We start from the raw sequence: 25,319 nt of genomic DNA on the forward strand, positions 1-25,319 counted from the left end.
AAAAAAATTCTTTCCAAGGTTTTGAAATGGCTGCTGTTAGACACAGTAAGAGACTTTTGGAGTTCAAAGGTAGTGGGTGTGGTGATGTTTAGAAGTTTGCGAAATGGAATTAGATTCAAGTTTTGAGAGGAACGACTCACTGATTTCCTAATTAGACGGTAACCATATACCATCATAATCAACATAAAGAGAGTATTTTCTTTGTGAGGTTCTCAGCATGTGGTTTGAAAATAAATTCTCTGAGATATTTTGTGCATATGCCCGGGTGTGTATTCTCCAGATGCCGAATTGGTAACTACTCGTCTTTGTTTATAAGAGTAGGACCAGATGCTTATCAACGGGATAGATTTGCCTTCCTGGGTCCACTGGCTCTCTCTCAGTAAAGGATTTTAGTTTATTGCTGTGTCGACAGCGCAGGTGAAACTGCGCTGCTTCTGAAACCTTCCTTACCGGGAAGCAGGGTCATGGAAAGTACAGCCTGGGAGGAGGCAGCTGGGAGGAGAAGGGGATAAAGAAGGGGGGGGGGGCAGGAGGTTAACTCTTGAGTTTCCCACTTCTGCTGTTTCTCCTGAAACTGGCGTGTCCGTGGCTTCTGGGATGAACATCTATTCAGGACCTCCTGTAAAGTTGTTCCAGCGTATTGCTTATGTTCCCATATCTCCAAATGCTTAACTGGTGAGTTTGAAGTTGAATAATTACCTCAAAGGCACGGTCATTCCATTTTGTACTTTCGGCGCATGTGTTCAAGTTCAGTGGGAAGGGAGAACTGGGGACGGTGCCTCTATGTTGAATGATTGCTTTTCTCAAAGCCCCAGTGTGGTCGGGTTACTTCATGAAGAACCTCAAAAATGCAGCTTGGAAATGTCCTGTTTGTTTTTTACATCGTATTTTTTTTTATGTAATCTGTGATTCACAGCACTGAAATGGTACCCCGTGTTCCTTTCAATTTGTTTCTCTATAATGAAAACGTGTTCTATTCCAAAATGGCTTTGTTTCACAAATGCCTTATTTAACCCAGAAACTGTCTTCATGATGTTGACCACAAAAATTCAATTCTTGAAAATCCAGATTTTCCACGCATCTGGATGAATGATGTCATTTAGACCCAATTTTGTCATCTGGAACTGAAATTTTTTGGTTTCTGTTAAATATTTGGCATCATAGGGACAACAGCTTAAATGTTTCTTATCACAGTGACACCTGCCACATTTGTCTTGAACAAAGCCATCCACAATTGTCTTGGGAGAAACTGTGCTAATGGAATTGTCATTAAAAAAAAAACAACACCATATATATCCTGAGATAAAAATTATGTGCTCAAAATATCTGTTTTAAGGTGTATATATTAACTTATTTTTTTTAAAAAAAGAACTACTTTCTGGAACCATTTAGAGTGTTAGACATATATAGATATAGATAAAAATGGTCATATGCTTAAAAAATAATCTCCTTTTTGAGAAGACCTTAGTTCAGAAGAGGTTTTCTCCCCCACAGGAATTGTCTAAGACTTAATTTAAGCATGGCCTGCAGATTAGTAATTTTCTAAGCAAGCTTGCATTTATTCTATATTGATACTTTTGTGACTAAAGCATGAAATTTGTATTAATTGGGAGGACAACATTTGCTTTCTACCTTTAGAGAAATAAAAATTAAAGAGTCACCCAAGTAGGTACTTGAGCTTTACAAATGCAGAAGAAGTAACCTGCACATAAATCCATAAACAAATGCAAAGTAAAATGGTGTTCCTTTCTCCAAAGGGCCAGTTCCCAGTGGAAGTCTGTTCAAATACCTAAATATCAACCTCTGCGAGACAGATTAGACATGGTCTCTATTTTTTTCTAGCAGATAGAATTTGAACTACTGCATAGACTTTTTAATATCACAAGACCTTACTTTCTACAAAGTATTCTTTAATGATATATAGCTTCTATTCATTGAGCACAATTCTGTGTACCGAGTACCTAAAGTGCATTACCCAACTAATCTTTTTAGGCACCCAATAGGGTAGATCTAATTATCTCTACTTTGTAAATGTAGAAACTGAGACCTAAAGAGATTGTTCATTTTCCCATGACCATAAGCAGTGAGACGTGGAGCAAGAATTTGTACCCAGTTTGCCTGTCTCCGAGGCGTGCGTTCTCAACCACTGTGTTGCACAGCCCCATGAACTGGTAAACACCTTTCCCTGCAGGTATTCAAACCCTGACTGGTGATGCTCAGCTCTCAGCAGTACTACTGGGCTACTCCCTGCTTTTAAATCGGAGAATGCAGGGGTGCCTGGGTGGCTCAGTGGGTTAAAGCCTCTGCCTTTGGCTCCGGTCATGATCCCAGAGTCCTGGGATTGAGCCCCGCATCGGGCTCTCTGCTCGGTGGGGAGCCTGCTTCCTCCTCTGTCTCTCTATGCCTGCCTCTCTGTCTGCTTATGATCTCTATCTGTCTAATAAATAAATAAATAAATCTTTAAAAAAAAAAAAAAAAAGCCGGAGACTGCATTAAAATCTAATCCTTGTTATACCCAGGAGAATTGAAAGCAGGGTCTTGAAGAGGTATTGGTACATCCGTATTCTTTTTTTTTTTTTCAATTTATTTATTTTCAGAAAAACAGTATTCATTATTTTTTCACCACACCCAGTGCTCCATGCAATCCATGCCCTCTATGATACCCACCACCTGGTACCCCAACCTGCCACCCCCCGCCACTTCAAACCCCTCAGATTGTTTTTCAGAGTCCGTATTCTTAGCAGCACTATTCACAACAAACCAGAAGGTGGAAGTAATCCAGGTCTCCATTAACAGGCAAATGGCATAAACCAAATGTGGCCTACACATGTGACTGCAATATATAGCACATATTATTTGGCCTTAAAAATAAGGGAAATTCCGCAGTATGCTATGTGGGTGAAACTTGAAGATCTGGTGCTAAGTCAAACAGGCCAGTCACAAAAGGACACTTACTGTATGAGTCCACTCCATGAGGTCCCTGGAGATTCATAGAGAGGAAAAGGAGAATGGTGGTTGCCTGGCGGCAGGGAGGGGGCAGAAGGTGAGGGGTATGGAAGGTGGGGACGGCAGAATGGAGACTCATTGTTTCATGGCTATGGAGTTCCAGTTTTGCAAGATGGAAAGAGTTCTGGAGATGCTTGGTGTAGTGGTAGTTGCAAAACAGTGTGGCTCTTCCAAAATCACTTAAAAATGGTTAAGATGGTACATTTTATGCTATGTGAATTTCACCACAACTTTTAAAATGTAATCATGAGATAAACTCTAATGGCCCTTTCCCCTCTTAAGAGCATAAAATTCTATAAAACAGACAGGACAAGTAGACAGTTTATCAACAAAATCCACTGTGAGTGTGTGCTGACTTCTCCGAAAATACTGTTTCTCATGCCCTCCCCATAGAAGGTAGTCAGAGTATATTGCTTGAAGCTAAATGATTCATAAGGAAGTTTAAAAATAATGACTTTTTCTTATTACAGTCATGATACATGTTAATTGGGGAAAATACAGATGGGAGAAATCATAAAAATCACTTGTAGTCCTACTGTTAACATTTCCATATAAATCCATCCAGACTGTTGCTACACATACAAGTGTACTGCAAAAATGAGATCATATTATATACACTGTTGGATAACCTGCTGTTTCTTCCCTTTAACAATATATTACGGCCTTCTTTCCATGTAAATTGGAAAAATTGAATATTGGCTTTTATTGCACCAATTCATCATCAGTAATGATTGGTAGGGAAAGATAACGTGGATAATTGAAAGCCATTTTTTTCTCCTCCTTCCCTTCCAGTCTGGTTTTTTTTTTCTCCAGAGAGTTCCTCCCTTCACTGAGACAGAATTGCCTTCTTTTTAGCCTTGCCCTGAGCTAGCTTTCTTTCCAAACTAGCCTTGCGATTGCATTGTATATTTCACCCCAACTTTGACTGTGCTTGAACATTCCTGCCCAGTTATTTTTCCTGTTTTTCTGCTCTCTCTGCTACTCTCATCATTTGCCTCCTATCTCTCTGCATCCTCTACTTGGTAACTCACCATTGAAATGGGGGGTGACCACCTCCCTATAGCTTACAGAATACCTCTGTGTTTTGAGAAACCATGATCCCCTGGCCTGACCCCGAATCTCTTCTTTTTCAAATTTGTCCCAGGATGGTTGATATTAACATATAGAGAAGTCTCTGGGGCATAGAGTGTGTACTTCACTTTGGACACAATGTCCCCTGCACACCCACTGAATGATATAATATAATAGAGGACATGCTATCATCTCAAATAGCAGAAAGCCAATGGCCATTTCAATTGCGTCCCATAATTTAATCTGATCCCAGAAAACAAGAGCCATTAAGAGGAGGCATTTATTTAGAGAAAAAAAGTTAATATTTCATCACCAGGTAATAAATAGAAATACCAATTCCCACACAGAAGGACTGAGCAAAGAACTCATTTTGATTCAGGTTCTAGTTTAATCAGAATGTTCAAATAAAATGCTTAACCTGCAGAACTCCAATGAGAACTAATTCTTTAAAATGAAAAATGAGTGCAAACAATATTAAAAATAGGCATTTCTTCCCTGCCACCCAAATCTATCACTGTTCTGCATCAACTGAATCGTGGTATCTGAAATGCTATTTAAAACCAAATTACCATTTAGGTTATTAGAAGAATCGCTTGGCATGGCATGGGCCTGATTTGTTGACAAAAAAGGCACAGGTGCTGTAACCTTTGCTTAATAAATCATTTAGCTGCCCAACTTGTGAGCAATGTGACTGCCTTTGCTTCATGAAATTCACACATGTAGGCACAAGCCACACATTTCTCGCAATGCCGAAAATCGGCTGATCTGGAGAGGTCCCTGCGTGGCTAAATTAGAGACATATACCCCATTGTCTGCCTTTGTTGGGGATGCATAGGAATGTGGGGAGGTGGCAGATATGGGAGGCATTTCAGTCTGTTGTCATTCTGTGTCATATTCCTGAAGCTCAGCTCCAGCTGCATAGGCAATCTATGAAACTCTTCATAAGTTGCTTTCTTCGCTTTCTCATCATTTCTTACAGTATTGCCAATACCTACAAAATGAGGAGTAACAATTCCCAAGTTGTTCAGAGATTAGTAGAGGACACTGATGTAACAAATCATAATAATAGTAATGACAACAACAACATTAATAATGTGGGGTGATACCAGTTACAATAAGGGATTTGCCTAAGAGGCTTTGAGACCACAGAGTTGGGTTAAAGAACTTTCCAAAGAATGGAAGGGGCAGAAAAGCTAAACCATTTTCTGTCCAAGTCTAACTCTGGTCTGATGATGTAGTTCTGATTCTCATGTCATTTACCTTTTTTCTTCCTAGCTTTAATTTCCTCCCATTTATCCATGAGCTGGTAAATAAGGTTTTATTGAGCCCAGCCTAAGAAGAGTGACATTTTTGTTGGGTTCTATCTTCTCTGGACCGAGCAGATAAAATTAGAATCCTTTCCTGCTGCAGTCATGTCAGCTGGTAGCTCCCTCACCCCTCATTTCCAAGAATCTCCCCCTCCTTGTGTAACATCCTCACCCTCAGCACCAAGCTCACCTGAGATCACATTCCAATGAGCAGAAGCCATCCCCGCCTCTTCCCCACCCTGCCCTGTGCTGCCTGCCTGGAGGAAGTTAGATACCCACAGAAGTTCAGGGAACCAGCTAGAGAATTGCAAAGGCAACAAACTGAGATTTCCTTAAATGAAAAAAGAAAAAGGAAAAAAAAAAGATTAACCTCCCCCTCTAATTAGAGTTGGATTTGAGCATTTCAGTTACAAGCCCACACAATGACAGGTAAATTTTCATCTCCTCCTGACTTTGGAAATAGTAGCAAATCTTATTGGTCAAATTGATACTCTGCCTGCTTTGCTTACAGTACTCAGAGTCCTCTGAGGCTGGTGCTATTATCCCCATTTTACAGGTGAGGAAACAGAACTTTCAGAAGAATACATCACTCCGAGCAAAAGAGGTAGCCGGGATTTGAACCAGTTTGTCTCTCAAATTTCTTTTTCCCAAATGGCAACTGCATGCTTAGTTAGTGTTAGTGAAATGTTAATGACATTTTCTCTTTAAGATGGTCTAGGGTTGACTCATGCTCTTACATCAAGGAATCAGAAGCCTAGAAATTGGGTCCCGTGGGATAGGACTGATGTTGTGTTTGGTCCTTCTGAAGACCTGCCCCAGTTTCCGATTAGTTCATGCGTCTGTAAAATAAGACTGAGCTCATTCTCTCATCCTGCCTGGGAAAAAGGACCTTTACTAATGATGTTAGTCGGCATCTGTGAGAACAGCTAGCCTCTGCCCAGAGACCAGATAGCAGAGCAGCTGGGATTGTGGGCTTCCTTTTCAGATCTTGGGTGGAGCTTTATTCCATCACTTAGAAACATGTATGTGTTCCTTTCCTTTCCTTTCCTTTTCTGTTTTCTTGGTGTTTCAGTTTTCTGGTTTGGCTTATTAACTGTAGAATAGTCATATCATCTCTGATGGTTGTTTTAAGTCTTAAATTCTACTGGTATAAAGAAAATAAATGCTTGGCTCCAACTAAACATTCAACAAATGATAGCTTTTATTGTTCAGTTGATAATTAAACTCATATTTAAATAGTAGTTTCTGGATTACAAAGTATTTTCTCACTTGATCTTAAGAGCAACCCACTGAAGTAAGCAGAACCATTATTATTGTTATCCCATTATACAGATTTAAAAACTGAGGCTGAAGAGAAGACATGACTTCCCTGGAGCCACGTAGCCAGGGATCAGTAGAGCCAGAACACAAACCCACTTCTGATTCCCAAGCCCTGGCTCCCTCAATGTACCCCGTTAGGCAAGGTCTTGGGTGAACCTTTCAGCACATCCTCTTGTGCTGCTATGTGGTTATGACCAGAAACTACCTGCCAAACTCTGGATCTCAAACAACCATCTAGCAAATTAGGACAACCCCTCCCCTAAAGATTATAACCCCATAGATCCTTCCGTTGAGCGTCTGGCTGAAAGGTACACTCAAAGCCTGATTTTTTTTTTTTTTAAGATTTTATTTATTTATTTGACAGAGAGAAATCACAAGTAGGCAGAGAGGCAGGCAGAGAGAGAGAGGAGGAAGCAGGCTCCCCGCTGAGCAGAGAGCCCGATGCGGGACTCGATCCCAGGACCCCGAGATCATGACCTGAGCCGAAGGCAGCGGCTCAACCACTGAGCCACCCAGGCGCCCATACTCAAAGCCTGATTGATTGGGCACATCTATTCCTCTGCACACCATTTCTCCTATTCAGCTCAATTGTGCCCCAAGGAAGAAGAGACTCCCCAAGAGGAAACCATCTCTGAGTGTCATAAGGACTGGCAGCAGATGCATACACCTCCCTGGCTAGACCCTGAAGGGACAGGCAGTGCCTGGTCATTTTCTTCATTTCCTCTCAACTTCAGTCCTGGGTGTTGCATAGTCAGCAACACCTCACCAGGATGAGTTACTCATGCAGTGTGCTTCCCCTCCCTCTGTACTAATGTGAGCTAGAGTGAATCCCCCCCAGCCTCCCATCTCCCATACCAACCTGTACATTCTCTTCTGGTACACTTGATAGCTGCCTCACTGATAGGTTATGAGACACTATTAAGATATACTTTTCAATAATCAGAACCCTCATCTTTCAGTTTTTAATTCAGTAGCACCTTTTAGATGTCTTCAGCTACAAACGTCACTTCTGGGCAAAGTGAGAGCATCAGTTCTAGGGACTGGTCTCTTTTACCACCCTCAGTTTTTTTTGGGGGGGGGGTTCTGTTTTTGTTTTTGTTTTTAAAGTGGGATTTTATTTATTTATCTATTTGAGAGAGCAAGAGGAGAGTTGCAGAGGGAGGTGGAGAAGTAGACTCCCAGGTGATAATGGAGCCTGCCACGAGGCTTGATCCCAGGACCCTGAGATCACGACCTGAGCTGAAGGCAGGTGCTTAACCGACTGAGCCACCCAGATGCCTTTTCCCTCTGTTCTGATAGTTCTTTAAGTCACATGTTTTAGTTTGGTTTTAGCCATTTTGTTTGTTTGGTTTTTGCCTTGCTTTAAAAAGATTTGGGGAAGTTTCTTAGTTAAAGCAAATGGATGATTAGTGAAAGAATCAGGTGCCTACTTGGGATTTGACACACAGTAGGTGCTCCATAATCCTGTCTCCTTCCTCACTTGCCACTTCTCAGTATTAAAATGAGATCAGTGGCCAGGGACAAGGGGAAGATAAGAGGGAGCTTGCACCTGAAATTTTAGATCTTACGGAAGAAGGATAAAAAAAAATCTGGTATCCATTTAATTGGCCTTTGGGACTGTGGGAAAAAGGAGGCTGAAAATGAAGTGGGAGGAAAGCTTGGAAACAGAAGGTGAGAATTTGTGTAGAGAACTAAGAGGAGTGAGGTCAGAGTTTGATGACAGCTGTGCAATGAAGCCAGAAAACCCCAGCATTAATTGCAGAATTGCTGTCAAAATTTCCAGTCCTAGGATGGATCTTGATAATGATGCTTCTGATCAGGGAATGTTCCAGGATACTAAGGAAAATATATTTGGTACTCACAGCCTGATTTCTTTGGGGGAAACAAGAGAAAAGTCATGAATTAAAGAGTAAGACCTATTTTCACATCATAGCTATGCCTTTCATCAGAGTGATCTTGGATGTTACCCTTTAAAATTCAGTCCCTTCATCTATGAAATGAAGGCCACAATATCGTCCACCTGATAGAAGAGAACCAATTAAGTGTGACTTAAGCCAATCAGGGTTCTTTTCCTCCCATGAAATCTGTGTGGTTGTTGGCCTTCTCTCATCTGCTATTGATGCCGACAGGAACCCATGCTCTTGAAGATGATTCGCTCTACCACCCTCAGCATGCTGTCTGTTCGTCCTCATGTTTGGTGCCTCTGGTTGCAAAATGGCTGTTGCAGCTCCAGACATCATGCCCATATTCTACTCCATTATTCCTCTTACATCGGGGAAACAAAAGCCCTGCCATACTACTCCCCTGCTTCCTGCTGGCAAATTCCTCTTTAGTCTCACTGACTAAAACTAGATTACATTGAATTTTTAGCTGCAAAAAATGCTGGGAAAGCTAGCACAGAACTATCTTGATGGGCTAAAATTGTGATCTATTATCATGGGGTGGTTTTGTTGTCCTCCCTAAACAAAACTGCCCCAAGAAAGTAGGGGCCATAGATCGTGGGTAAACTGATGGCAGTATTTGCCATGTTCCTCCTTCGCACTCTCTGATAGGTGTCATGTGCTTTTAACTCCCTTTGCTGCACTTGACTCCCTTCATCCCTGGATGCCTGCTTTCTTACAGTGCCTTTCCTCTACACTCAGTGCTCCCTGTGTGTCTAAGAAACATGTATACCATGCGTGCACATGCACGTGTGAGTGTGAGTGCATGCGTGTGTAGCGATCACACACTAGGTATGATCATTTCAGCCCTCCGTCCGAGTCCAGGATCCAGGCAGACATATGGGGGTTTTGTGCTGACCAGCTCCCACAAGCTGGGTCAACTTTCTCCTGGTAAACTGGAACTCTGAAAAGACCAAGTTGGAGGACATGTCCCTTTGTAATTTCAAGGGAACCCAGTGAAACAGTGCCCTCCGCGTGCCCTCCCGGGTGCTTATCAAACAGTCAGCAATGGGTTCTGGGTTTCTCTTTTATGACTTGGAACCAGATGCTTCCTTTGCAAAAGAAAAGAGCCTGGTTTTGCTGAGCTTGAGTCAACAGAGTTCAGAGAACAGGAAAATGAGTTGATTGGCCCTGCTCCGTGAACTGTGAGGAGAGAGGCAGTACAGGTGGCCAACTGTCCCCCTTTCCACAAAGCCCTGCCTGGGAAACTCCCCTGCCTGAGGAATTCACTTTCCAGAATGTTCCTGCACTCCAAAAAATAACCATTTGCATTAGGAGGGGGTTCCTTTGGGGCACAGGCTTTCCCAGGCTTTCTCATGAGCCTAAGACCTTGAAGGTCCCACGGTCAGAGTTTCAAGGCCAGGACCTATTGTCTAAAGTGAGATTTTCAAAGCTCTCACGTGAGTTCTCAGTGACTCTTCCTGCCCACTTTTCTCACACCCACTTGTTTACCTTCCTGTTTGTTTATTGAGGATGGAGGCACATTCTTTTATCAGGGGCCTCTCTTTTTGAGATATAGCCACTCAATGGAGCCTATTCATTGAGTTACATTCCGTAGCACACGCCTCCCCAAAATATTTGCATGAGAATTTTTCCTTAGGCTTCACATTGCTTCTTTTACAGCAGAGATGAAATAACTTAGCACTTCTAATTAGCTTTCCACTTTCCAAATGCTTTACACATTAACTAATGAATCACAGGAGCCTGTGATAAGCTGGATCCGTGTGTTGGGGCTGGGACACTGGGTTAGGACAGGCTGTCCTGGCCTGTGTTCCTGGCCCTCCCGCCTCCCTCCCACACTCTGAATGTGTTGGGATAATGGAGCTGCAGCCCAGACTTGAACTTGAAGGGCAACCTCAGACCCCCTCTGTGCTGCCTTAATAATGTGGAAAGTGTTCAATGCTCCTTTCCAAAAGGCAGGATATGCTGAGTGTCTCCCGTTGCCCTGAGTAGTTGGGGGAAACTGAAGGCCAGTTCTCATGGCACACAGCCTCTGCCCCTCTCAAGTACGATCCCCCTTCCACAAATCCCTGGCCATTTTGTGTGCATATGGGGAAGGCATTGCATAGTCAGGGGGAATGGAAGGACAATATGATAGAAAATTCTAGTAAGGGAACTGAACGTAGTAGGGATCTGTGCATCTTGGTAGGCTATAAGCAGCACTAGACTAGGAGTCAAAATATTTGAATACCTAGCTTATCTACCCCACTCATCAGCAATGTGATTGATCATGGAGACAGGATTTAAAAAAAAAAAAAAACAGAATTTACTGAGCACCTACTATATTCTTAGAACCACACTGGGCTGGAAGAGGGGAGTGTGTGTGTGTGTGTGTGTGTGTGTGTGTGTGTGTGTCCAATCCCTGCTATACCTTGCTCACAGACTTCTGGGAAAAATGTAAATAAAGTGTAGCAAGATGTAATAAATGAAACAATTGAAGTATGCCTAATCTATAAGGAGTACACAGAGTAGGTCATTAAGTCTGGAGAGAAGCAGGGGACTCATGGAAGACATCCTAGAGTAGAATGACACATGAGCTGGTTGCAAAGGAGACAGACCTACCTGGTGGGTGCAACATTCCACTCCAGGCAAGAGGAAGAGCACACCCAGAAGAGTAGCAGTGTCTGTTTGAAGAACTTTACTCTGTTTGGTATATCTGTTAATGTAAATGGAGGAGGATGCTGAATAATGAGGCTTGGAAGTTAGGGTCTAGTCATGAATAAATACATGACTTTAGACAATGGTAAGGCAGTTGGACTTTATTCTGCAGAAGGTGGGAAGCAGATTAAGGACGCAATGGGACCTCTCTAAGTGAAGAAACTTCAAACATGTTTGCATTAACACTCCGTAGGTACAGGATTTTACAGACAGTAGTGGTTTGGAGACCCATGGTCATGAGGTACCCTCCTCTTCTGGGCAGTGTAATAGAGTAGAGAAGACATCAGCCTTGGAGCCAGACAGACTTGATTTTGATTTATCTCTGTATGTGACTGATGTCAACGGAATTGTGTTGTTCCCCCTTTCCTCCCACCGCCACCCCCATCCTGTCAAAGTTCATACTCAGAAACCCTGGCTCCCACTGCAATGGTATTTGAAGATGGGGACTTTGGGAGATAGGATTAGGTGAGGGCAGCACCTCACAGTGGGATTAGTGCCTGCATCAGAAGACACACCAGAGAGTTCAGTCTTGCCATGTGAGGATTCAGTGAGAAGGCAGCCATCTGCAAGCCAGGAAGAGCACCCTCAGGTACAAACCAGGTACAGATCTGCTGGGACCTTGATATTGGACTTCCCAGCCTCCAGGACTGTGAGAAAATAAGTATTTTAGGATATTTATCTGTTGTTTAAGGCAGCTAGTTTAGGATGTTTTGTTATGACAGTTGGAGACAAGTACAGTGATCTTAGGGGTAGTTTTTAGCCTTTCTGAACCTCAGATGTCATATTTATAAAATTATAAGTCAATTCATGGATTCCACTTAGAGCTTTAGGAAGATTCAATACAGCCAAATTAGAAAGCCCTGGGCCCCCTTCCCTGGTGCATGCAGAGCTGGTATGTGCTGCTGCTTTGTTCACCCCTTAGAATTGAACTTCTATAAAGCACCAGAGGTCAGGCGGGAAGCATCTCATTCATCTTTCGGACCAGGGACCTGTGATTGCCAGCAGAAACCCAGAAATGTTAATATGGCAAAACCCCCAGAGGTAATCTGGTCATTTTCCCCCTAAGCTGAGTCCCTCCCCCCCCCACCCCCACCATCCTCCCACGTCCGTTTTCCATAAGTTGTGCCATTAATTCTCTCATTAGCTAGTGGAATGATATTTATTTATTAAGAACATACTTAGCATACTCCCAAGGAGCAAGTTAAAGCTCCGCTAACAGCTGCAGTTTCTGGTTGGGAAGCAAAATACGCTGAGGAATGCATACAGAGAGTTTGTATGGATGTTATAATTTCATATTAAAAAACTATTAAACTTTATGCTGGATGAGGGAAAGAAGAAAAAAAAATCCCAGTGCAAAAACAAGTTATGAACCTAGGAGCACAGTTTCTGAATGTTTATTTTGTCAGATACACAGCTGACATGATTAGTTCTAATGGGGTGGTGATCCTCATTGAATTGCAGATTGGTTTGAGTGACTGAAATACCGCAGGGACCTCAATAAGTGGTGCATACGGTATTACTTAGGCTGCATCCTTTAGCCAAGTTGAAGGTGTCTTTTTCTCTGTCCCTTCTCAACACACACACATGCATGCACGTGTGCACATGCTCAGGCACACTAGCACACCAGGGATGTGATCATCTCTTCCAGAAACTCCACGTAGAGCATTAATTACCTATCCAAAGCAATGCTGGCTTGCCCTTGCTGATTTCTCCCCGTTGCCCTCGGCCACCCAAGTGCACCCCGACCCCCGTTCCCCCCTCCCCCGCTCCACTGCATATAATGGCATATCAGATCAGTCTGCTTTGCTGCTGCATCAAGACCCAGATCAATTTATTGACTCTGTCAGAGAGGCTGGTACAGTAATTGTTACAAGAGAAGAATGGAAAGTGAGAATGCATCCACATGAAAAATAAAAATGGTGTTTTGTTCCTTCCTTTCCCCTTTTCCTTTTTCCTTTTTTATTTTATATTTATGTATTTATTTACATATTGCCTCATAGATCTATATGTGTTTACACAGCAGAGAGCACTTTACTTAAGTTAATCAGCCCCTTCTACATTATTAATTGTGACAGTTAGGGTGCTACATGACAGGAAGAGTGTTATGGGAAGCATTGATCTTCCTCAGATGGTGTGGACCTGAGCAGGTTTGGTATTCCGTACCTTCGCTCACTGCTTTGGGGTCCCATCAACTCACATTTCCCTGATTGACAACACAGAACGCCTCCCATCAATACAATTGATTTTGTGAAAAAGGACAGGGAACGTTTTTCAGCTGGAGATAGATGAATTATGGTGATGGCAAGAGAGAACACTTCAGAAATCTTTCGGTTTAGAAATCTAAATTGAGAACGAAGGTCCTATTATCATCCCAAACACACGCCTAATTTTTACCCTCCGAAAAATAACAGTATTAGAGAAAACTTACTGCAAGTGAAAAATAGACTTAGTTGAGGCCAGCCATGAACCTAAGGATATAATAGCTATTTTTAAAAAGCTATCTGCTCATTTTTTTTGTGGGAAATTTTTGGTTAAGTGCACATCTTTGAAAGACATTTCATTAAAGTTCAACTTTCATGGCTTATACCTGTAGACCCTAACATAAATCCTATGTGAATGGACAAAAGTGAGTGGGTGTCATTTGTGACCTGGAAATAAAAGGTCAACCATTGGATTTATAGCTTTTTTAGTGAAAAGAACATAAAGATTCCTGCCAACTGGAGTCAATCCATATTTTAATGTTTCCTAGTTAAGATTATAAAATCAAGGGATTAGGATCATGCTGTTCAGTGAAGGTCAAAAATTAAATGTGGTGGGCTAAGTGTCATTCCCATGGGGCAGAAGTTAATATTTCAAAAACCGTTTCTACCACTGGCAGTCAAGAAATGAATTGTCTATGGTCATTAACCAAGGTAAGGGGAATCCCACGATCATTACTACCATTTAATGATGATTATTACACTAATCAACTATATTGTTAAATTACTCTGCTGTTCTCCTGTAATGTCCCCGAACAGTGATAGTGGATTGAATGCTATCAAATAATTCTCATATGCAATTGGGAAGATGGAAGATCATGTATGAAGGGTTCCTTGTGGGAAAAGAAGTTGTGGCTATCTTATGAATATAAGAGCAGTAACATAGAATCTTAGGTCACATATAACATTCTTCTAAGACCAAGACTCTGTGACACTACAGACCTGTTCTTAGATATGATTCACCAGTACAAAAGTGTTTAAATACAAAAAATGAAATGCATTTCTTTTCATCATGTTTTTTTCCTATTTCACTTTTTTTTTTTTTTTTTTTTTTTTTTTTTTTTGGGTACCTGCCGCCGCCCCCTCAGCCTTTTTTTTCCATTTAGGAAAAAAATTCATTTGCCACATCTTTTCCTGCCTCAGATTTTTGGAACTCTGGATCCCATCTCCTTTGGATTTTTATTAAGGGAGAAGAAAGGTTATTTGAATGTCTTTACAGGATGATTCAGGCACATATCCCTCATACCATTTTCAAAAATCCATTTTAAGATGGTAGAATTTTTTGAAGTTATAGAAATACAGACTATTGAAGCTGGTAATTTCCTTAAAGATTATCTACTCTAGATGCCATCATTTTCCAGATACACCTTTAAGTGCATTCTGAAATAAAGTGTGCATGGTTCTGATAAAACAGCACCTCCAAATGAGAGACCCAAAGCCCAGGGAAGGTGGAATGACTTCCAAGGGCGCATGGGTAAACAGAGGCAAAGCTGAACTGAAACACGTGCTTGCGTGTGTGTGTGTGTTGTGTGGATGTGGGTGTGGGCCAGTGAGTGTTCTGGGGAGCTTTTGCTTGCACCATTTTCTAACTTTTGTCCTTCACACTATAGACAAAGGTTAAAATTCCCATCCACTTTCACAGGCAAACCCTTTAAAGTGCTTCTACGGGAGGCAGAGAGCAGGGAGGACCTTTGATTTAAAGTTCAACATTTACATTTGTAATTTTGACTAATTTCTGTGCTCGCATTAATTAAATTGAAATTGTTTAATTAGAATAAAACTAAAATTGATCATTAGGATTAATTTAACCTGATAGGCTTTGTGTGCCTTTCTAGACAAATATTATGAAATATAGTGATAATGAAGCAGTGAGAGGTATAATTTCACATCTTATAATGATTGTAATATCTGCCAGTTGTTCTCCCTGGTATCCGGATAGCTCTGAATGTTGCTATTTGTTACATCATTACCATCCAGCTAGGGCCATACTGTATCTCACAGTTGGCCTTTTCCCAAATATTTTTTCCTGTCAAGGTCTAAAGATGGACCAAGTTCTGTTCACCCTCACCCTCCTTTAAAACATCATTCTTCCCCTTTCCCCCACCCCCACCATCTTCCAGGAAGGCTGCTTGCTCACTTGGCTCTTCCCCTGGGCCTTGCATCACAATGACCTTTGTAAACTAAGAACTGCTGCTTGATACTCCTTATGGAATTCGCTAATGCTCCTCAGCCTTGGGGTCAGTGCTGTCAAATCTGGACTACCCCTTTGTACTCCTTCCTAGCTGCTCGCTTGGAATAAGAACCAGGCACAAATTAAGCTGCATGGTAAAGTGAGGGATTGACGCCCTGAGTAACGAACTGGAAGGGAGTAGAAGAGAGAAGGCAGTTTCTCCAAGTGTCCGATCAGCTTCTAGGAAATCGCTTGTCCTGTTCAGCCCCTGCCTTCCATGGAGCCTTGTCAAGCAAGCGTGTGTCCACATTTGGTGCTCTCTGCCTCTTAAAGAAAATCATAGAAGAATAAGGCTACTGTTTTACCAAAGGATTCAGCCTCAGATTAGAAACATGAGGCCTGCCTCTCTCTCCCAACACACTAACCAATGTACAGCCTTTGTACTATAAGGTCGACTGTGAAATTATTTCATCTTCAAAACAATTAAGGTACACATTGGTACATTAAATCCCCAGGAAACTCTGCAGACCGTCTTGAGTTTCACATTCCTCCCAGCCACAATTTTGCCAGAGGAACTTACCAAAAAAAACTGTTTTTTTTTTTTTTTTATTTGTTTCCTATAAGAACCTTGAACAGCAGAATCCAAAGGGCAGTGGAGAATGAGTCAAAATTAGATGAAAATGAAAAAATAAAAAATAAAAAAAACCTAGGCATACGAACATGCTTCTCAGTAATCTGCGGTTGACTGACCAGTGAGATAAGCAGAGACTCTCTCATATGCAGATTCTCATCTTTTTGCCACATTGGCCAATCATTCCTGGCCAAAGGCTGAGGAACTCTTAGGGTTCCCTAAGAGCCCAGGTTCTCCTCGATCACCGTAAGAAAACCACCACTCAAAAAGAGACTCCTTTTACCATTCCTTTCTTCAGAATATCATCTAAAGATTCCACTTTTTATTCATGTCCTTATGCAGTAGAAGAAACTTCTTATTTTCACAGGGAAGAGTTTTAGTTGGAAGCGTATTCACATTTAATTTGTTTCTAGAAAATCCGTGATGTTTCTCAGCATTTGAGCTAACCTAAGTTCAGGGGATTGAGGAAAAAAGTATATGGCGAGCATACACACGCTGTTACTGTATTGATTCAAGAGACAGGACTGCCCCTCATTGTACTAGGCCAAGAAGAGGAGTAACCTGGCCTAGAAAGATGTGGTTTTGTGTCTTCCCCATGTCAGAAAAGAATACCATGAAACAAGCCTCAGTTCTGCATAGTCTCGTTAAGACAGAAAACACTTCCATATATTATTTCATTTTATCCGCACAACCACCATGCTAAAAAGGTGGTCTTCATCCCTTCTTAACTGAGACACAGATTCATCGTGGACTCTGTCCATCCACCCTGGGCCAGGCAGAGTCTTGTCTAACCCAATAGCGGTGCTTACTGTCTCTGGGACTACTTGCCTCAACACTTGCCTCTGCAGGGAGGCAGCCACCGAAGTGGGTGGGGAATGCCACAGCCTGAGGTGATGCTGGATGTGCTCGCCTATCAGGAGAGAAGCATCCCAGGGTGAAGAGATGCCGGAAAGTAGCTCTCAGGCCCAGCATCACTGGTGTATTACTCCTCTACCTACTTTCTTGCTTGATAAACTCAAATTTCAGAGAGAAGCTGAGGGGCAGAGTCCACGATACTGTTTCTCTGGTTTTCTTGCCGTTTCTGTCCATGAAGATCATAGCCGCTTTCTCTGGCTTAGTCTTGGTCTTTCTCTTGCTTATCCTTAACCTTAGTGAGTCATGGGAGAGAGTCAGCTCTCTCCAGATTGGTTCCCTATAATAGCATTTAGAATCCCTACTTTAACTCTTCCTGGTTCCCAACCCAAAATAGCTATTTCTTCCTCTCCAGTGTACCTTGATTGTCCGGAAAATCCCTGAGTTCTTTCTGACCTAAAAAAAATCCCTTAGGTGTTTTCATAAATGCAATATGGGATCCCTTTTTTTTGGTGGGAGCAAGACATTTATTTTCATAATACTCTTTATCTACGTTTTCAAGGCAGGAAAAGCATCTTGGGAAGCCATAGTTTTTATATCTGAAGAGATTAAATACGTATCAACCATTTTCACAAAATGCTGAAAACGATTGCAGAGAAATTCAGAGTCATGGCTGTGAAATTCTAGAACATACTTCTAGAATCTGTTACTCACTTTTCAACTGGAATGTTAACTTGAAAGCCTGATAGGGAAAATTAAGAAGATACAGTTGGCCCCTGCCTTGTCTTTCTTTGTCTTTCTTTGACTTTATAGCAGCTCTGAGGAAACTTTGAATACTAACTGAAGCTTGTGAGCCCAGCCTCGGAGTCTGAAATGCCTGAGAAAGTGGTGCAGATTCCAACTGTAAAACATTCCTTCACCAAGCCTTGGAAACTCACACACTGAGGCAGGCAGAGAGCTCAGAGGGAACACATGTAAATGAGGCTCAGTTATAAACTCCTGAGGAGTGTTTTATTTAGTTGAAACCTGAACTTGAACTCGTAAATGTGTTCTTGAAGAACAACGCAGAAAGGCTGATGGAATACAACAGGAAGCAATATTTTAGCTAAGAAAATTCACTCCTCAAAGAGAAAGAAAAATCTTCAGGATTTTATTTTTTTTTTTTTAACTCAACACACCTTTAAGATAGCACAAGGTGGTAGAGCAGCAAGATTTCTGTGATTGCAGACTCCAGTGAAAGTTAACAGGTGTCATTTGAACTTAGCACCATTCTTACAAAATGAATGCTAGGATCTCCCATCCCTATGGTGATTTAGCAAGAGAAAAGGATATTTAAAGAGTCAATGAACGTATAACAGTCCAATGTGTAATTGGTTTCATTAAAATATAATAAAGCGATAGCGGGATGCGTTAACTGTTCCAGATCGGCACTGTGTGTGTGTGTGTGAGTTCTGAGTTTGTTCCGAAATGTCAGTTACTAGGGAAGCCGTACCTGGTAGGATTTATCGGACAACAAAGTAGGTGATTTTGTTACCGTGCTTGATTTTATAAAACACATTCTGAAATCCGTCTTCAGTAATCTTCGCTTGGGAGATCTCTACCATCTCTAAAGGCATGACTGGAAAGGTAAAAATGAATTAATTAAATTTTCTGTGTTAGAATGATACTGCCCCTCTCTAAAAAGCACAGATTCCTGACAGGGAAACCAAACGGCTCTGCTGGTCCTATGTATGATGTGTGTGGCCACACCGTTGGTAAGACCCTTCCTACAGAGTGCTAATATTATGAGATCATTGCCTTTGTTCAGCTCTCCACCCCGACCCCACAAAGAAGCTTCCCACTCACCTCCCCTAGAAATATTCAGGAAGAATCGAATCGTTTGTAGTAATGAATATTGCTTAGTTGTAAATTTAATCTACAAATTTAGAAGGAAATAAATCTGAACATAAAAAGCATTTGCTGTTTCAGCATTAAAAAAAAAAAAGTACTGTCATTTGAAACTGCCAACTCCCCCATGTGGGTTTGTTTTGCAAGTCACGTCTTAACAAAGACAAGTTGTGTTGCCATAAAACCCTAAATCCTACCACATTTTCAGAAGGAGGAGGAAAGCATTGTTCACTGATTCCTGGTTTGTGCTTTTAAGAATGTCACATGGAGCTTGGCCTGGGTTTGGGGAAATCATTCCATTTCTATCCAGGGTAGGGAGACCTTGACCCCACCCCAAGCCATCAAGAGGACAGCAATGCCTTGCCCCTCATGACCATAATGCTTACCCTCCTGGCTGGTATTTCGAAGTCATTTAGGCCAGTATTTGAAAGTTTTGTGTTTTGTGTTTGTTATCTCCTCCCGCCAATGCCATGATGACTGGTATACCCAGTCCTGTCTTGCAGATAAGTCAGGTCAGACCCACGAAGACACAGAAAGTAGAATATGAACAGTCTTACCCCAGTAGCCCATCCACGCTGTGAACAAGGAAAAGATGACTCCCGGAACTAGTGAAATGGAAAAGCAGGTGTTGCCAGAAAGTAAAGAAGTTTAGGAATGGGATCTTTGTAAGCAGAATCAGAGTGGCCTCCTGGGATGCCACTCCCAGGGCAGCCAGTGACTGAACTGGGACTCCCAGTTCATAGTCCCATGCTGAGGTGCACCTCACTATTGTCTCTTTTCTCATGGGTTTCGAGAACTGAGATGCTACAGCCTCCTCCACCTTCTGCCCCAATTCTGCCTCTAAGCCTCATTTCTTTGGCTCTTCAGCTTACTAAGAAGCCCTCCATTCCAACTGCTGGGGGTGGAGGGTGCTTGTGGCTGTGGCTGAGTGTGGTCTGTGCTTCCTTTCTTAATCTGGTGAATGGAGGAGGAAGGGCTGTTGGTTTCTGTGGCCTTTGGGAAAGGAGGGGTCTGCTCTAAATCCTGGGGGGGGGGGGGGCTCAAACCCAGGTGGAGAGGGAGAGAAAGAGACTGGCTGGGGGTGGGGGGGCGCTGGCAGGAAACGGGGCTTGAAAAGGACAGGAGGAAGGAACCCGGACTGTGACCAGAGGGTGAATAAAGGGGACAGAAGCAAAGACCTGTGCTCTGGGCCGTGCCAATCGGCGCCAGCTGTGGTGGAAAGGTCCAAAGGTGGCAGATGCCATCCGGTGCCTAAAGGGCTCTTTGGCTAAAAAGGTTAGTTTGGGAATTGATTTCTGGCAAACTACCAGATCCTCCGTCATTCTATTGCAGAACGTCTCTGGGAGACTTTTTGTAATAACTGGACTTTTCGCTCTAATGTTCTTTTTTTTCCCCTTTCCAGACTTTCTCTACCTGTACAATCCAAACACTACATCTACATGATAGATGTGCTGTGAACCTGAGTGGTGTTTGGGAAGGGCTTCTTAGCTTGGGGGGAAGAGTAAGAGCCGGAGAGAAGCACTGGGTGGAATGATTATTACAATGTGGCCACGCTCTGCTGAGCTTTGACCTCCACTCCCACGCCTCTCTTTTTAAACAAGAAAGGTTACCTCCCTGGACCACCATTGGGCCAGCCCCAAGTGTGACTGTCTGCACTTGTTAGACAACAGGCATTTAATTATGGTTGGAATCTGATGTGCAGAAAACATACTTTTTTTTTTTCATTTCATAGCTCCCTAGGAAATCATTCTCCTCCGTCCCTACTGTACTCAACTCTCCCCACCACCAAAAAAAAAAAAAAAAAAAAAAGGAAAGAAAGAAAGAAAAAAGAAAGACCCAAGGAAAGATTATCTTAATACTGAAATCAAAAATTACAAAAGGGTAGCCTGCCTTCTTTAGTTTTGCCCCTGGGGCAGACATTAGCCAATAATAAAGACGGTATTGTATCTTCAGACCCGAGCCAGCTTTTTAATGGCTAACTTCCCACGTGCAAAAAGGGTCTGTCCCATTTTGGGGCATTAAAAATAACAGCATTTAATGAATCTGTAACTCAAATCTTTCATCTTTTTTCCCTGCGCCATAAAAGGGGTGGCCTGATGCCTTCCGATATTTGGTTTGGACTTTGTGAAATCCAAAAGAATAAAAAGGAACAAATAATAAACAGCAGGCCCCCCGGCTGAAAATCAAGCTCGAAGCACCATTGTCACCGCATTTCCGCTAGAGCAGAGCCGTCCAGTGCACGGTCGAGGCTCCACCCGGAAAATCCGGCAGTGCCATCCTAGCCAAACAGATAGGAACTCTGGACAATTTCATTGGGGCTGTTGTCCCCTTAATCTCCACGCTGCACCTCAGATCTCAAGCAGCTTCCGTGGCGCGGGCTCACTTTAATGGATAGAATCTATTTTTCATGAAAAAGCAGGAAATAAGCTGTCTCTTTCATAAAAAGATTTACAAAATGTAATCATTGTTGAAATATTCCCTTTGAACTGCCGTGTCCACGGGGGTCTCCGGCTCCCAGAGTCGTGCTTCATTAGAACCCCGTCACAAGCGGCTCCAGAAGGGCAGGTACGCTGGTGGTGCCCGGCTTTGATGTCTTGAATGAATGAAAGAAAAGCACAATAAAAAAGAGCTGTTGATCAAGCATAAAATACTCTTTAAGCTGACAGAATAGCAGCGTTAACACACCCTAAGCTGCTTTTAGTTTTTCCCTTTTTTCCTCACATTTTCCTGTGCTTTGTGTACAGTGGGGGTTTGTATTTTATAAGAAGTCTCTGATCTATGTAGTATGCCGTTCGCTAACAAAAACCAAAATAGGATTGTTTCTGTCCCACTTGGTTGCCTGACGACTCCCCCCCTCACTCCCTGCCTCTCCTCTCCCCCCTTTCCCCCCTCACCCCCAACTTCCAAGGCGTGCAGTTTAGCCTTGCAAGGCAAGGACCCAAATGCCTTTCATAAACTTGAGCCAATTCCTTTTGTGTGGTTGGTTTCGCTGCTCTGATTTTAATACCGCAATTAAAGACAGATTTTTATTTTCTCAAGAACTTTCTCTTGCAACTGGGGGAATGGAACTGACGCAGCTGCTACTTTTAACTAAGAAATTATATCATTAAGTAAGAGAGAGCCGCCTTGTTGAGCGATGACTTTCCAAGGGAACCGGTCCTCCTGGGGTCTCACGTGGACCGTAGGACCCGTACACATGTTAGAGTTAGGGAGTCCCTTTACCTGGGCCTTCTGGTTTTCTGTGCTTGCCTCTACCTCGGCATTAGCTCATCTAAGCCCCATAAAAACTGATCAAGTTTTTATCTCCATTTCATGGAGCCTCATACTAAGACTCGGGAGTGCTAATTAACTTGCCTAAGATCACTTAACTAGTACAGAATGCTGTGTACTGGTTAACCGATGGGATTCTGCTAACTCGGCCTCTGGGACCCGAGCTCCACCAGGATGCACATAGCCCTCTTGGAAATCTGCAGAGCGAACTTGAGCGGGCCAGAGTTTCGTGAGGTAAAAGATTACTCAGATGAAAGTGTAAAGGGGGATAAAAAAAGAAAAACGTATTTGACGGGGAGGCAGACACTAGGGCAAGTCAGAAGACGGTGAAAGATTCAGACTTTGGAACTACAGTAGGAATAATTGGATTGTGTGTGTACGCTCAAGGTTTGGAGGTGCTGGATGGCTTATTGGGTAAAAAGATTAGTGTTTTCCCGTCTTGAGGTTTGAACCAAACGGAGGTCTTGGCCAGGAGCAGCCCAGTCACTCTCCAGGGAGCGGTGGTTTGGACAAATCCTCTGTGCTTGTAGTAAATAGGCAGCCATCCATGTTACAAAACTATTGCACGTGCTACTGACGCAGTTGGCCACAGTTGGCCCCACTGCAGCAGCTCTTCCATCAGAACTGCCTGGGGCAGCTCGTGGAGACCTGTGTGTGTCTCTCAAGAGAGTGTCTGTCATGGCGGGGGTTGGGGGGGTTGGCCACATGGCATGAATGAGGATGTAGCACAGCTATGCTAGAAGTCATCCATCTAAATACCCTATTGGGGTAACTGACACCAGGCTTCAAGAAACGTAGAGACAACCCCTCCCTCTCTCCCTCCCTCCCTTCCTTCAACTGTATTTAGTAGGTGCCTACTCTGCCCCAGCTACTGGGGATGCCACATTCAACAAGATACCCATTTTCTTGGGGAAAACAGAGGTTAATTACAGTTCAGAGACTGTGACAGAGGTAAACCCCAGGACAAAAGGCCTGGAGAAAGACCCCTTGGAAGAAGGGATGCTAACCTGAGAACACAAGAACTAGCAAGTGTTAGCAAAGCCAAAGAGAATGGGATCACCCGTGCCAAGGCCCAGCAGGGGGAAAGCATTTGGCTTTGGGGGATCTGGAAGAAGTTTAACACAGCACAAGTGTTGAGTACAAGCAGTGCAAAGATCAGGCCACAAAGGTAAGTGGGGCCAATCATGGCCCATTAATGTTTTAATAGTTTCCTGTACAATAAACAAGTCTTGGTTTAGCATTATTGAAAACAGGCTTTCTTTAATTAACAAAATCAGACAAGAAAAATGATGGCCGAGATCAAAGCCGGTGGCTGGCAATACCAGTAACTGACACCTGCGGATAGCGGCCCACCTTTCTCAGAAGAAACCGGTGTATGAGAACCTGTTCTCGTCTCCTGTCACACGGCGCAGTCCTCATGGTAGTCCTCTAGGGCCCCGAGGACAAAGACCTGCTTACTTCAAGTCACACAACTGGTTAAGGGAAAAAGCAGGACTCAGTCCTAGGACCCTTGGACATTAGATGCTCAGCCTCATCAGTCAGCATTAGGTTGATCCTACTGTGAGGACAACAGGCTACCTGCTATCTTGAAAGCTATAGAAGGCTGCAGTTCATTGCCATCTTTCTGCCCAATGGCTCCTTAAGGGCAGGACCTGTCTGTCATGCCCATTCTATCCCCAGGGCTTAGCATACATAGCACTGAGCACACATTAGGCCCCTGGTGCTTGTAGAATGAGTGAAGAAATGCTCCAGAATGGTGTCTACTGCTGTGAGAAACCTGGAAGGCCTGTCCATTTCTGTTGTATTGAAAGGGTGCAGGTATGCTACCAAGCTTTGGGCTGATTTGCCAAAGGGCAACTCATTTGGGCTCAACAGTGGGCTTTAGCTCATCCAAACAAGAGCGGGAATCCAAAAACAATGAACTGGAAGAGTGCGACCCAGTAGAGATAGCGTCTCCTCAAGAGAAGAGTCAAAATGGCGGCCACAGCTCACGCAGTCCTGGTGTGTAGCGTCCTCTTCCGGGCTGATGAGGAGTTGGGCCTGCTGGGGCAGTGGGGAAGAGGCCTCCCAGTATGTGCATGTCTCTGTTTCATCTGTGCAAATGTCCTTAAATAACCCACCTTGCCTGGAGAAAAAAGCGAAGCGTCACACCCAGTTCTGGATTCCACATTAACAGCCTCCTTCCGCAGTGTTCAACTTTGCCCTTGAGGCCTTTTGTTTAACTTTTTAATCTGAAAAACAGATACTGCTGCGCCTTAGTCTGTACCACCCTCCCCATCCCCACCCCCTGCACCCTCTTTTTTTTTTTTTTTTTTTGGTTAAAGTAAAATATAGCTATCTCAAACAGACTTGCATTTCCTTTGGTTGTTCAAATATACATCCTGCCTTCTTAGTGAGCAGAGTATATAAAAGACCCTTAAAAAAAAGTTGTTATTCACAGTAGAACATTTGTTGTTGACAAAGGAGTCCCGTCTTCGTCGTCGACCATGTCTTGGGCCCACCTCATGACCAAATTTTGGAAAAAAGTTTCCTAATTGCTTTCCATAGGGCATAAGAAAGGAAAGAGCCTGGCACTGTTAGAGGCGCCTGCTGCCATCCCAGTCTTCCTGTTTAGGATGCAGCCGGATGGATATTGTTTATGGTTCGTCAAACCTGACTACTGTGAGGATTCCAGAATCCCAGCAGAAGGGGATTCGAACTTTCATGGAGCTGTAAATTAAGGGGCGGGAAGTGTGATAAAACTCCTTAGAGAACGGTGCAAAAAAAAAAAAAAAAAAATTCGCGCTGCAATGGTTAAATGAAATTTTATAAGCACATTCAGTGTGGAGCTGTTTTGCATTACATGAGTTGAATACCTTAGAGACGCCACATCTGCAGGCACTTTATTAAATCCTTAGTCAGCACTTTCCAACCTGATGAGATTACTTCTTCATTTGACTGGAGAAAAGG

At 43.0% G+C, this 25,319-nt stretch overlaps 1 protein-coding gene across 7 annotated transcripts in view; it reads left to right on the forward strand.

The window, feature by feature from the left end:
• NFIA (nuclear factor I A) overlaps positions 1-25,319 on the forward strand; it is a 567,374-nt gene that overhangs the window by 530,655 nt on the left and 11,400 nt on the right. The window lies entirely within an intron of this gene.

This window comes from Mustela nivalis, assembly GCF_964662115.1.
Source record: "Mustela nivalis genome assembly, chromosome: 10".
Lineage (NCBI taxonomy): Eukaryota > Metazoa > Chordata > Mammalia > Carnivora > Mustelidae > Mustela > Mustela nivalis.